This window comes from Lissotriton vulgaris, chromosome 10, assembly GCF_964263255.1.
Source record: "Lissotriton vulgaris chromosome 10, aLisVul1.2, whole genome shotgun sequence".
Taxonomy (NCBI): Eukaryota; Metazoa; Chordata; class Amphibia; order Caudata; family Salamandridae; genus Lissotriton; species Lissotriton vulgaris.
In genome coordinates, this window is record NC_141698.1 from 34,851,878 (window position 1) to 34,865,514 (window position 13,637).

The following is a 13,637-nucleotide window of genomic DNA, read 5'->3' on the forward strand; positions in this document are numbered from 1 at the left end:
CCTTGATAATAGCAAGGTTCCTAAGCGATAAAAATCGCCGCAGCTCGGCGATAAAAATATTGCCGCTAAACCAACATAGCGATAATTGTCGCTAATTGTTGGTAATATGCCCCTGATTTACGGGCCAAAAGAGGGCCCTGAGGGGACTTCCCCGCCATACAGCTCTTCACTGCTAGAACACTTTACAAAAGAGTTGGAGTGCGACTCCTGAGACTCAGACGACTAGTGGGGCTTAATGTGAATCTCCTGTACAGTGAATAGGGCATAACCACTAACACTAGTGATAGAGGAGTGGGATTCAGAGACCCGCCTATCGAAACACCAGAGCCTTGACCTCGGGGGACTGAGTGTATTTTTTTGTGAATGATCCATTTTACTGTGTGGCCGTATATAAATATTTATTTTTTCATTAAAAAAATGATTTAGCGGGACAATCATTTATTCCTGCTGCTGAAAGTATGTTGAGTTGTGAGAGTATGCTCCCCCCGAGAAGCCTTGGACTGCTCGACCCACACCACCAGTGAGAGTCAAGTGCTTACGGGGGACTTGACCCGGTTGCTCAGGATCCATTGTAGGTGAGGCTCCATGACATCAGGAGTAAAAGGCTTCAACTCCCAGTGTTAGGCCCGGTAGCTCCTGACTGGCCTGTGGCCCTCTGAAAGGGGTTCTGACAATGTAATTTGATGTGGCCAGCAAAACAAACAGCACCAGACAGTGAATAATTGCAGGCTGATCAGCCTAGCAAACCACACCAGAACAAATGGGCTGGCTAATCGAGCAAATAATACCAGACCACATTGAACATAACTAGCGGCTGACCAGCCCAGTAATTAAGTCTAGACCCGACTGAGGATGCTAGCCAGCAAACCAAGAATACTAGTCTGGACTGGGGATCTTTTCAAACTGGCCAGGCAAGTAAACAATGCCAGGTGAGATGAGGATATTTACAGGCTGACCGGCCAAGCAAACAACATCAGACCCAATGGGGGACAACTACTGATGGGGCAGCCAAGCAAGCATCCACACAGGCAGCAGAGCCAATACTCTAGATAGAGTTGCTGAGAGGGGGTGAACAGTGTCGATAATTTACACTTTTGAGCCCATGTGAATTGCTGTGTCACCTGCTGGATGGATTGAAATACGCCTGTGGTGGGTTTATCTGCCCATCTTGCCTGTAGTCCAACCGCGAGCTGAGCGTAGATGGACGGCTTGGCTTAGAGTTTGTATCTGGGATACTGTCAGTTACCAGGATGTAGATTCCATCTTGGGAGATGAAACCAAACAGCTCAGAAAGTGCTGCATAAATTAAACAAAACAGAAATAGGGAGCCCTGGGGTGTTCCTGTTTCAGGTGAATCCTTTCCGGTGACACACTCCAACCCATCAGGGACACTAATCCGCCCCCTCCCCCCTCACCTTCTTTTGTATTTAAGCATTTGATTAATGTCACACTAGCCGCATTCAGACAGGAAATTAATTATCCAGTTACCTTCTGAGAGCTGAAGTTAGACCTGCACCAGAACAGATTTCACGCCGTGAGCTTCCAGCAACATGTCAAACTTTGGAATAACACAAGGTGTGTTTTCTGCGCTTGAGTTCAGTTACTACAGCAGCGGCACAAGTCCTGGTATCTGATAAATGTTTGTGATAAACTCTGAATCCTGGTAAATTCTACTTGTCTGAACCTGAGGTTGGTTAGAAAACAGTCGACCCAAAACACCACGAGGAAACCTCTACAGAAGAGTGGCACAGCCTCTGACTCGACATGAGTGCCCAATCATAGAGGTGCATCCAAAGGAAACCAGCCCAAAGAGAATAATTCAAAATATTTTCTTGCGTCTTTAATTTTCTTCCCAAAGTCCTTAATGTCACACAAATGAGTACAATCACAGCCTCAGCCGACGCGTTTCGCTCGAACATCGAACTTCATCAGGGCGTTTTATGTTCAAGCAATCTATTCTTGTACACAATCCAGTAAGGACAGGTGGTATAAAGATTCCAATATGGTAAAAATTAATTATCGTATTATATCCAGTTGTATCTTTGTATGCCTCAGTTCCTATAGTTTTTAGTGTAATCGTTTTATTTGTTGGGGCAGTGCCGACCACAATAAGGATTCACTGGACACCGCATACAACTGCCCTTTTCTAACCATGGTTGGTGAATAAAGGAGTTCTCGCTTGTAGATTATGTTGTATTACAGATGTGCTCCTAGGGGCATACTCCACACTCCACCCTCCCGACCCCTCGAGCCAGGTCTTGTGGCTCAGCGGACTAATGCATCCACTACAGGGGCCTGTGTTCGACCTCATGGTAACAGGTTCAAATCCCGGCAGGTCTACTCTGCTATTCATCCATCTGAGGTCGATAAAATGAGTACCATTGAGTTGGGTAACAACAAACATCTGTTATTCAGCACCAAGCGACCTCTGGGTGAATGTGCGCTTTACAAATACACATGTTATGTTGAGGGCTTCCGGGTTTCCCAAACTACGCGCCTTGAAGCCCTTGGGGGCTTGGTTCATGCTTTACAGCGCTTTGAAATTAAACTTAACAACCCCCATCCCTTCCCTTAGGCTCCCTCCTCCAGAAAGGACCACTCACTGCAGCAGGCGCTTACCTTCCCGCTTCCCTGCCAGGCGCCAGCTCCCGACCACACAAAACCGAGAGAAAGCGCGAGCGCCAAGCAGTGAGCAACAAGCACAAGGCGCTACAATGGAGCTTACAGAAGCCAAGAGTAATAAAAGAAGGGAGCGCTATTAATGCTGCGATTCTGAGGATGGAAACTCTACCCGTGGGTGTAGTGGGGTACAAAAGGGGGTGGTGATGGACGGAGCATCTGAATCAATCAAACACTCACACCCAGTCAAAAGATCTGGGTTTAATCCATCACCGTTCTTTAGCCCACTCTGCCACCCCAGTTCAGACATGGCTATATGCAAATCAGTCTGACCCTGTGCCTCATGGGAACAGTCCAACCCGAACTGCCAAGCCATGTCTTCCCTGGACCGGAAACAAGCTTCCGAGGACCGGTTTCTGGCATTCCAGCCGTCTTCAGCCTGGCTTCCTTGAATCCAGTGGTAAAGTGAGCAAGGGATCACGTCTGCTCATACCCTGCCACACTTATGGCGGCCAAAAATGGTACAAAAGGGGGTGGTGATGGACGGAGCATCTGAATCAATCAAACACTCACACCCAGTCAAAAGATCTGGGTTTAATCCATCACCTTTCTTTAGCCCACTCTGCCACCCCAGTTTAGACATGGCTATATGCAAATCAGTCTGACCCTGTGCCTCATGGGAACAGTCCAGCCCGAACTGCCAAGCCATGTCTTCCCTGGACCAGAAACAAGCTTCCGAGGACCGGTTCCTGGCATTCCAGCCGTCTTCAGACCGGCTTGCTTGAATCCAGTGGCAAAGTGAGCAAGGGACTCACGTCTGAGCATACCCTGCCACACTTATGGCGGCCAAAAGCGGTACAAAAGTCTGTTCCCATGAGGCACAGGGTCAGACTGATTTGCATATAGCCATGTCTGAACTGGGGTGGCAGAGTGGGCTAAAGAACGGTGATGGATTAAACCCAGATCTCTTGACTGGGTGTGAGTGTTTGATTGATTCAGATGCTCCGTCCATCACCACCCCCTTTTGTACCGCTTTTGGCCGCCATAAGTGTGGCAGGGTATGCTCAGACGTGAGTCCCTTGCTCACTTTGCCACTGGATTCAAGCAAGCCGGGCTGAAGACGGCTGGAATGCCAGAAACCGGTCCTCGGAAGCTTGTTTCCGGTCCAGGGAAGACATGGCTTGGCAGTTCGGGCTGGACTGTTCCCATGAGGCACAGGGTCAGACTGATTTGCATATAGCCATGTCTGAACTGGGGTGGCAGAGTGGGCTAAAGAACTGTGATTGATTAAACCCAGATCTCTTGACTGGGTGTGAGTGTTTGATTGATTCAGATGCTCCGTCCATCACCACCCCCTTTTGTACTGCTTTTGGCCGCCATAAGTGTGGCAGGGTATGCTCAGACGTGAGTCCCTTGCTCACTTTGCCACTGGATTTAAGCAAGCCGGGCTGAAGACGGCTGGAATGCCAGAAACCGGTCCTTTGAAGCTTGTTTCCAGTCCAGGGAAGACATGGCTTGGTAGTTCGGGCTGGACTGTTCCCATGAGGCACAGGGTCAGACTGATTTGCATATAGCCATGTCTGAACTGGGGTGGTAGAGTGGGCTAAAGAACGGTGATGGATTAAACCCAGATCTCTTGACTGGGTGTAAGTGTTTGATTGATTCAGATGCTCCGTCCATCACCACCCCCTTTTGTATCACCACCCCCTTTTGTACGGCGTGTGTGTAGTGGGGGCACGGTGGGCGGAGGTGGGGTCACACAATAACCTGAAACACAGAACTGCCGCCACGGCCCATTGTTAATAAAACAGAATACTAAGAAAACATTCTTTTGCAAAGTAATAATATCTTTTGTGGTCCAGGCACCAAGAGAGCGATAATCTTGCATTATTCCTGTAACAGTTTCCTTCATTGAGATTAAACAAAAGCAGGATTGTGTTTCAGTAAACTACTTTATTCAGTCTTTGTTGTACGTAAACAATGTTCTTCGAACTTTCTTCGACAAAGAACCCGTGTGCGGTCTGTGCCAGGGGGGCACATCCAGGCAGGTGGCGCAGCCGGCGGCCGGGTGACCCCGAGGATGGCGGAGGCCTCTCCAGTGCACAGAGCCCCTCCTGTGCGGCTGGTTGTGTGCTGCAAGGTGTGCGCAGCGCCTGGAAGTAGGACGGCCCCTCTGGGAGCTGCTGCCAGGATCAGTGAAGGCTCCGCGCGCAGCCACCTGCTTCCGAGCCAGCCTTCCTCCGGGCCTCGCGTCAGGTGGGCGCCCTACTTTGTGAGCATTGATTCGTGTGGGGAGGGGCCGCGGGGACGACCAGGCCGGGGGGGGGGGGGGGGGGGGGATGTCGTGGAGTTGTCTCATGCTGTGTTAATGGTCAGTCGCAAAGCGTTCATCCACCGAAGTGTCACGGGTCTGAAAAGGTTGGCACACGAACTCAACGCAACAATTTGTGTCGGTGGTTCCGGGTGGTGGGTGGGCGGCGGCTCGCACCTTTGGAGACCTTGGCCCGATTCTCATCATCAGACCTTGGAGAGAGAGAGAAGGGAGAAAAAAATAGGAGAAAAGTAGGGAAAACAGAGCACAGTGGGAAAGCAAGGGTGCAGAACGCTCAGAAGTGAGGTAAAGAAACAGAAAGTGTGGCTGGTGGAAGAAAGAGGCATGAAGGCATCAAGACTGGCAGATGTGGCATTGGGTCCCTGGCATCTTAAGAAAGACTTGGTGGCCCTGCCCTCAACGGGGAAACTGAATGTTAAGAGACTGGTGCCCGACGTGCCTGTCCCGCTCTGAACATGCAGAGGATCACAGCAGTGTCAATTATCTGACTTACAACCACAGTCGGACTGGCCCTAGTGGGCATCGGGCGTTTCCCCTGGAGGCTGGAAGGGCGGGCGGGGGGGGGGGGGGGGGGGGGGGGGCAGTTTTGCAGCAGTGGGGGCTGTTCTTTTTTTTCCTTTACTGGGGGCTGTTTTTGCAGCGGGGCTGCAATCTCGGCTCCCAGTAACAAAAGCAGGGCATTGGACTGCCCTTCCCTGGCTAACCTCAAGGAATCCCCTACCTGACCTGGTCGAGAAAGGTTACATTTGCTATTTATCATTTAAAAATAGTCGACACTGGATTGGTCCTTTTCATGTTTGATGATCACTCCTTTCATGCAGGCTAAAGTTCAGTTACTACAATAATAGAACCCAGGTAGTGGTGGTTTAGACAGCTGCACGGTTCGAATATACCTCTTCTGAACACCCTAGATCTCCGTGTCGCGTGGCGGCTTCCAAAGGGCTTATCAAAGTGCCCTTCCCACCACTTAAGGACGCATATGGGTAAACTTCATTTACAACGCGGTGTTTACACCGCACGACCTTTACCACGCTGCCATTACAACGCAAGTCATTACTACGACTTGCACTGGATGGCGCTGTTGGTTAAGGAATATTGTGATTTTCTATTCCAACACCTTCCCTACTGTTCCGTGGGCTGGGGTTGGAAAAGAAAATTATAATAATCCTCAATTCGCGCCCTCCAACGCAAGTGGTTGTAACGACTTGCGTTGTAAAATCCGCGATGTAAAGTACTGCGATCAAAATGACCGTGTTGTACTATCCTACATCCACGCATAGACTGAGATACTGCCCAACGTATCATGCTGCCGCAGCTGGAGGAAGTCATTGGTTCACATAATCACCAAGTAGAGAACATAGGACTGATCGGAATTATAAGATTGGAGATACTTATCTTACACGTCATCGCTTTTTCAGGACTACCTAATGAGCTTTTCTACTCTACGCAAATCGCTTTGGATAAATAAATCTCGCATAGACAAGTACAATTTCCAGCAGAGAATTACATTCATCTGGCTTTCGGGGGTATAACAAGTCATTTTACAGGATCGGGGGGGGGGGGGGGGGGGGGCAACTTATCCTCTCAAGCAAGGTTTTACAATGTATTTCCTTTTGAGAAATCTTTAACCAGTTGTTGACGTTTTCTAACTACGAGTCATTTAAGCCTTCAGGAAGTTACGTTCAGTAACGAAACACGTGTCGGCTGCCTGTATCGTTTTTCGGGATTAAAGCACAGAACTTTCAACAATAATTTTGTATCATGTGTTGTTAATAAGCATTGTATTGAGAAGAACTGTATCAAACAAGATATTAAAACACTAAAGGAATGCCACATTTTTGATGTTCTCTTCTTATACATAGGTATTGGTACTGTTCATACGAGTGATTAATAGTCAGGACTCTCTAAACAGGTCAGGACTGGGAACAAACTCCCTTAAAAGCACATGCTATTATGATAACAAGTATTGGAGTGCCGAGGTACAACCAATTTTCATAAAGTTCAGTTACTGATGAGCTACAAATTAAATATTTGGAAAATTGACAATACAAGCTTTGCTCACACATCTCAGGGGCCTTCCCAAGGGAGTTCTGCCTTGTAAATCTGGCCACATCACATTGCCATGTAATCCGTTTTAAAAAATACTAACTTGAATATTAAGTATGGTGAGTTTTCACAAATCTCGACTCGGAAGGATGAGCGACTGAGCCAGCCCTGCAGGGATTATCCCTGTAACCTCCAGGCTTGAAACCACTTACTCCAGTTTGTACATGGATACATCTAGCATGTACTGTGCCTAGCTAAGCATAGCGCTTGCATTTTGGTTTACAGTATACTGGGCAGAGAATTGTTTGAACATGCTTCCAGGTGGTACCAGCCTCGAGGCAGATGAGGACACCCCCAAACCTTCCATTGTTCTCTCCCCTTTCTTGCCACAGTCTAACCCTCTCCCTACCTCCATTTCTCTGCCCCGTTCCCTGTCCAGTCCAAGTCCCATTCATGTATACCTTAATCTCTGGTATTGTATTTGTCATATTGCCTGAACTTTACTTTAAATCACCTTTTTCTTTGACACAATGATCCTCATGTAAAGCGCTCTGATACCTCCGGGTCTAGCCAGCGCTATATAAAACTCTGCAAATAAATAAACCCTAACAGTTCCTAAGCCCGTTGCCACTGGTTGACGCACTGGGACCCACTGTTCTTAAGCGACGAGCGCCAAATCAGGAAAAAGAGTTCCTAGTACAGTGAGACAGTTAAAGGTACCTTGTGTATGTATTGACCAGAGTAAAAGCACAATCCCGCACTCAGGTTTGCCCGCTTACCCGTGCCTGAATACACCGACTTACACATGATCAGATCGTGATCACCTTATCAATATGAGAAAATGCTAAACCCCTTAGTGGTGACTGAGCGTTTTTTGTAGGTGAATTCTGGTACATGGACATCTGCACCTATTCCAAACTCAGCGCATAATTTGAGCTGGTGTTTTCCGGTGCTCGACACCGGCCCTTAATTTTTAGCATCGGCTCTAGTGACAGTCCACCAGATGGTGGCGCTGTCGGTCTAATTTTGACATTAGGACAACAACAGTGTTCAATTAGCCAATATGCCTTAAGAAAGAATGACACCTTTTGCTCACACCATTGTTATAGCTTTGGGGGCTTGGGATAGTCTGAATTGTCACACGTGTAGGAGTGCGACGGCTAGTAACTGCGTTGGTACTGCCCTGGCAGTGTTGGCAGGGGCGATAGGTGATGCAGGCTGCAGTGGGCTCCAGAAAGGCCACCGGCAGCTACTTTTTATTTTATTTTTACAAATTAAGCACTGAAACCACGCTGGTGCCATCAACATCCTGAAGCAGCCTGGTAAGGTTGGCACGGCTGCCCTGGCTTGCCTCCTTTTAGGTAGTGTGCATGAAGCTGTCTCTGATGCCCGCTTTCAGATTCCGACCAGTGAGCGTGTTTGTTCGTTTTTTAAATCTTTAAATAACTCCGTCTACATGTGAGTGTTTGTCGCTACTGCTATGTTTCCGTTTACATGCGTGTTGTCCCTACTGCTGGGTATCCGACAAACCGATCCATAAATCTATTTTGACATGGCATTGCCCGTCTATTTGCCTCCTTTTATATAATTGCATGACTACCTCACATGTCTGTAAAATTCACCCTTTGCCTGAATTTGGACACTTTGTCAGGGGTGTTTAAAGACGGTGCCAGCGTTTGCCCCCATGGCGGGGGTCTCCCTCCCCTCCCCGCATGTGCCCGGATTCTGGGCTGGATCCCTGTTTAAAGCGCCTCGAGCGTGGTGTGTCCTCCGTTACTTGCGGTTACGTAGGTACTGTCATGATTACATTTACTAATTCTTCCTCTGCAATAACGGGGGTGGGGCCGAGGGAAGGGGGCGCGGGCAGGGCGATGGAATAAAGCGCTTTCAATCTCAGCCCTCCCACGAGGAACGGGGCCGCTCGAGGCCTAGAAAATGAAACCCAATAAATCACCGCCTCGGCGCAAATTCTGCAAAGGAAAGGGGCCGCTGGGGACACGCCGCCATGTCCGCCCGCCCGTTAAAGAGGGCTTCTGGGAAAGAGAACAATTGACAACCCCACCCCCACAATACATGAATACAGAGCGCCCTTCAGGGCACGAGGTACAGAGCCCCGCCCAGGGCACGGGGTACAGAGCCGCCCTCAGGGCACGGTGCAAAGAGCCCCGCCCAGGGCACGGGGTACCGAGCTGCCCTCATGGTACGATGCACAGAGTACGGAGTACAAAGCCTCACCCAGGGCAAGGTGCACAGAGCCTGTCTCAGGTAAAGAGGTACAGAGATCCCCTCAGGGCACGGGGGACAGAGCCCCTTCATCAAGGCATGGTATACAGAGCACCCATCAGGACATGGCGCACACAGCCCCCTTAGTGCACTGGGTACGGCACCACCCTAAGAGCGTGGGGTACAAGGCTCCCCCTCGGGGCACGGGGTACAGAGCCACCCTCAAGGCAGGGGAAACAGAGTCCCTGTGAGGACACTTATGTAACAATAAGGTAGATTATCACTTTAGTAATTCGAGTTTGCACACAATTTACTTTTAAAGACAGTCTGCAGAGCCTCCCTCTTGGCATGAGGTACTGAGCTCCCCCTCAGGACAGAGGTACAGAGTAACCAAGGGCAGAACATTATGCTACGCTTGCGGAGTGTGCGGAGTTTGCGCAACAACGCGCTACGCAAATTGCACGTAGCACAGTGCAAAAGCGTGTAGTGTAGCAGGCATTTTTTGCTCGCTCGCGGTCCTCAGCGTAAAGTTGGCAACCCCGAACGAGCAAAATCACCGTTCCAGCGAGACTTTTTCCTCATTCGTGATCAGCAACATCAAGTTGCCGATCGCGAGCGTGGAAAATAAACCTCCCTGCGAGATACTCAACGCGGGGAGGTCAGGTTTCTCATTGCGAATGGTCGCATATGCTCGCGACCGCTCGCGATGAGAAACTACCAGTCCGCATTGAGAAAGCTGCCGCTCGAGTACAAATCTACATGAGCGGCAGAAAACGACGGCTTGCACTGTGCACGACGCCATTTGCAATGATTGCACAGTGCGGACAAGCATCCGGCACTGTGCAATCAGTGCGAACAGCATGTTCCCTACCGCACTACGCAGTTCCCATAGCTACGCGTAGCCTGCGTAGTGTGAAGTGCACTTCGCATAGCTACGCGTAGCGCTACTATGCGAATTTCGCCCAGGGTTAGTACAGAGCCACCCTCAAGGCAGGGGAAACAGAGTCCCTGTCTATGGAACAAGGGGTTTGAGCCTCAAACTATCATACAGGGGTATAGAGTCCCCCTCCACTCTGTGGCACAGGGATACTGAACCCCTAGCTACCATACTGAGGTATGGAGACCGGGTGGAAGGGTACAATGCCCTCGTCAAGGGCCTCCGGGTACCGAGTCCCTAAATGTGATACAGGATACAGTGCCCCCCAGAGCACCGGAATACAAACCTCACCCCAAAAAACACCCAAGCCATTCCCTCCTCCTCCCTCAGCCACAGAGATCCTGCCTGACTGGCACCGAAGTGCAGAACAGCTTTCAGGATGCAAGGCTACAGAGCACCATACACAGTACTCACTAAGGGGTACAGGGTACTCTCTAAGAAACCTGGGTACAGAGTATCCTTCGAGGGCGCTGGAATACAGAGCAACACACTAGGGCACTGTCTGGGGGTACAGAGTACCAGGCCCACAGCCTGAAGTATATCTTTAAGGGGACATGGCCGTCAGCTATGATCACATATTAAAGCTGTGCTCTATAGATGCATTTGTTCCGAAATACTGGTTGTCCTACTAAATATCGACCCCCGGAATATCGCTGTACAAGAATATCGAGAACAGAATATTGAAAGGTAAGTGCATACATAGGAAGAATAGATGTACTATGCCTAACTTCACTAATTCATACCTGGAAGATAGATATACCATGGAAATACATATATGGGGAGTAAGGTATAGAAAATATACACTCACTGAACTGTCGATATTTTGGATTCGATATTCTGTCCTCAATATTCTGATTTTGATATTCTTGTGCACACCATGTGATTCTGTGTGAAGGAATGTGTGGATTTTTTAAAAGGTACATTTTAAAGCACGCTCAGTCAACTTTCCACAATCTAAATTTAAAACCTATCAATTAGTTGGGATTTAAAGTAGAAGGGTGTAAAGTCTGGTTTGCAACTTTGTGTATTTTCTAAACTATTTGAGGTTTTTAAATAAACTGGCCTAAGCCCCGAGTCCCCCCCCCCCCACACCTCTTACCTCATGTGGTGGGTATCCGGCCTCCACACTCAAAATGTCTCTGGTTCAGGATGTCCTATCTGGTACATTCTGCATCAGGGAATCACCACACTTGGAAGACCCAAAATGATAAACCTTACGTCATGTAAATTTAGGAAACTTCATCCGCTTCGTCAAGTGTGGATTTTCCTAATATCAACCAACTAAGTCCGTAAGTGAACTTTTAGTTTAACTCACCACTAACTTAAAATAACTTTATGGAGAGCTTGGAGCATATCTATCAAGAACATTTTGCGAAATTAGTGGCAAATGGTGTGTTGTAAGCATTTTACGGTTGCAGCAAAGGTCTAAACTAGATGCTCTGATTATGGTATCCTCAAAATTAGGTCCAAGGGGAAGGATCCTCAGCGTATTTACCTTGGCAGGACTATCTCGATATTAAACCATTTTAATATCTGGTATAGCAGCCCTCTGTGACATGGCAGGTCACTGTAAAGATGGCTGAGGTATTTGCAGCCCGACAACAAGCTGATTAACCTAACACAATATATGGCTCCTGCAAACAGAAAAGCGACCTTTAGAGCAGCAGATATCTCACCAGGGTTTATGTCACAACAGGCCAATATTGGCTGAAACATTGTCAATCAAATGTAAGTTGTACCTGGCTTGTGATGACTCTGCCCCAGCGTAATAGGCCAATCAAAGCGCTATGCCATATTGGAATCTGGGGTTTCTTGACTGGATATTGCTTCTGAATGGCTGGTGAGTTTAGGTAACAATGCATCCTGAAGAGGAACGGTCATGAACGTTGCTGGCTTAAAAATAGGATGACTCTATGCCCTGTAAAGTTGTGCAATCTTTGCACACAGTAAATTCCTGTTTGCCATAACATATACGAAAGGTATGGACTTGGCCCTTCCCAGAGTGCCATCCCCAAACTTTTTGCCTTCACCCTCCTGTCTTCTGAACTTGATGTTGTTGGCTTGCAGGACCCTGGACACTTTACCACGGCTAACCATTGCTAAAGTGCTTTTGCTCTCTCCTTTAAACACTTTGGGGCCGATTCACAGAACTAACTTAAGACAAAATCCTAAACTTACTACTTTCGGTATTCACAGAAGTTAGAATTTTATCTTAAGTTTGTCTTAAGACAAACTTAAGACATACTTAAGACAAACTTAAGACAAAATCCTCACTTCTGTGAATACCAAAAGTAGTAAGTTTAGGATTTTGTCTTAAGTTAGTTCTGTGAATCGGGCCCACTGAAATTGGCTTACACCAAGTTGGCACATTCAATATATTTGTAAGTCCCTAGTAAAGTGGTACTACATGTACCCAGGGCTTGTAAATTAAATGCTACTAGTGGCCCTGTAGCACTGATTGTTCCACCTTCCTAAATAACCTTCTAAGCATGTCTCAGACCTGCCACTGCAGTGTGTGTGTGTAGTTAAAACTGACATTTTGATCTTGCAGGATGGGCCGCCTCTGACTTGATGAGGGGGAGGAGCTGTCACCTACCATACTTGCTCATCACAAAGGTTCCGCCTGGCCACACTCACAAAGACTTGACACACACTATTCTTTTTTGACCACAGACAAGCTAATGCCAAGGAACGACAGGAAGGCAGAAAATTCCGAAACCCTCTGGGGGTGAAAACTCCAGAACCTTCTCCCACTTCAAAGCTGTCACCAGGTATAAATATTGGACCCTCAGGTCCAACTCTTCGGTAGACCTCTGGACCTGTGGAAGACTCAGAAGGACTTCTGTGCTGCTCTGTAAGAAGCATAGCCACTCTGCGACCCTGCTGCCTGCTTTCCTGGTGATTGAGAAAAAGGACTAGGCCTGCATTTTGATCCCAGGAACCATCCGAGTGACTCCAAGTTGGGTGGACTCCTGATCAGAGCCTCAGGGACAGAAAAACATTCCAACTACCTTGAACCCAGCAGCTAAACTTTACTTGGTGTGAGTGTTACCCCTCAAGAGGTGCTATCCCAGTCCTGGACCACTGGAATTGGGCCCAGCTTCGGTCCTGTAAGCAGAACCAATGCAACTCAACGCATCTCCTCGCAGACCACATCGGCATCACCACAGTGTGACGCATCGTCGACACGCAAAAAAATGGTCAGGGGTTCTGCCCACTTAACCCTCCCGTACCTGAGCAGGAGACATCCAAGGATGAGAAAGTAGCAACAAGGGGTACCGAAGAGATTAATCCAATTTTAATTCTCAAACAAGAAACAGTTAATTATCTTGTGAATCAAAAATCAAACATGAAGAAAATATATATGTAAATTCATCAACACACATATGAGCGGACATCAAGGGAAGCACAACAACCACCAGTCTATATACAAAACATCACATATACATCATATACAAATATACACAATATACATCACAT

General features: G+C 48.0%; 1 pseudogene; it reads right to left on the bottom strand.

Annotated features, from left to right (window-relative positions):
• Window positions 1–1,117: 1,117 nt before the first annotated feature.
• LOC147684435 (uncharacterized) overlaps window positions 1,118–13,637 on the bottom strand; it is a 28,039-nt pseudogene continuing 15,519 nt past the window's right edge.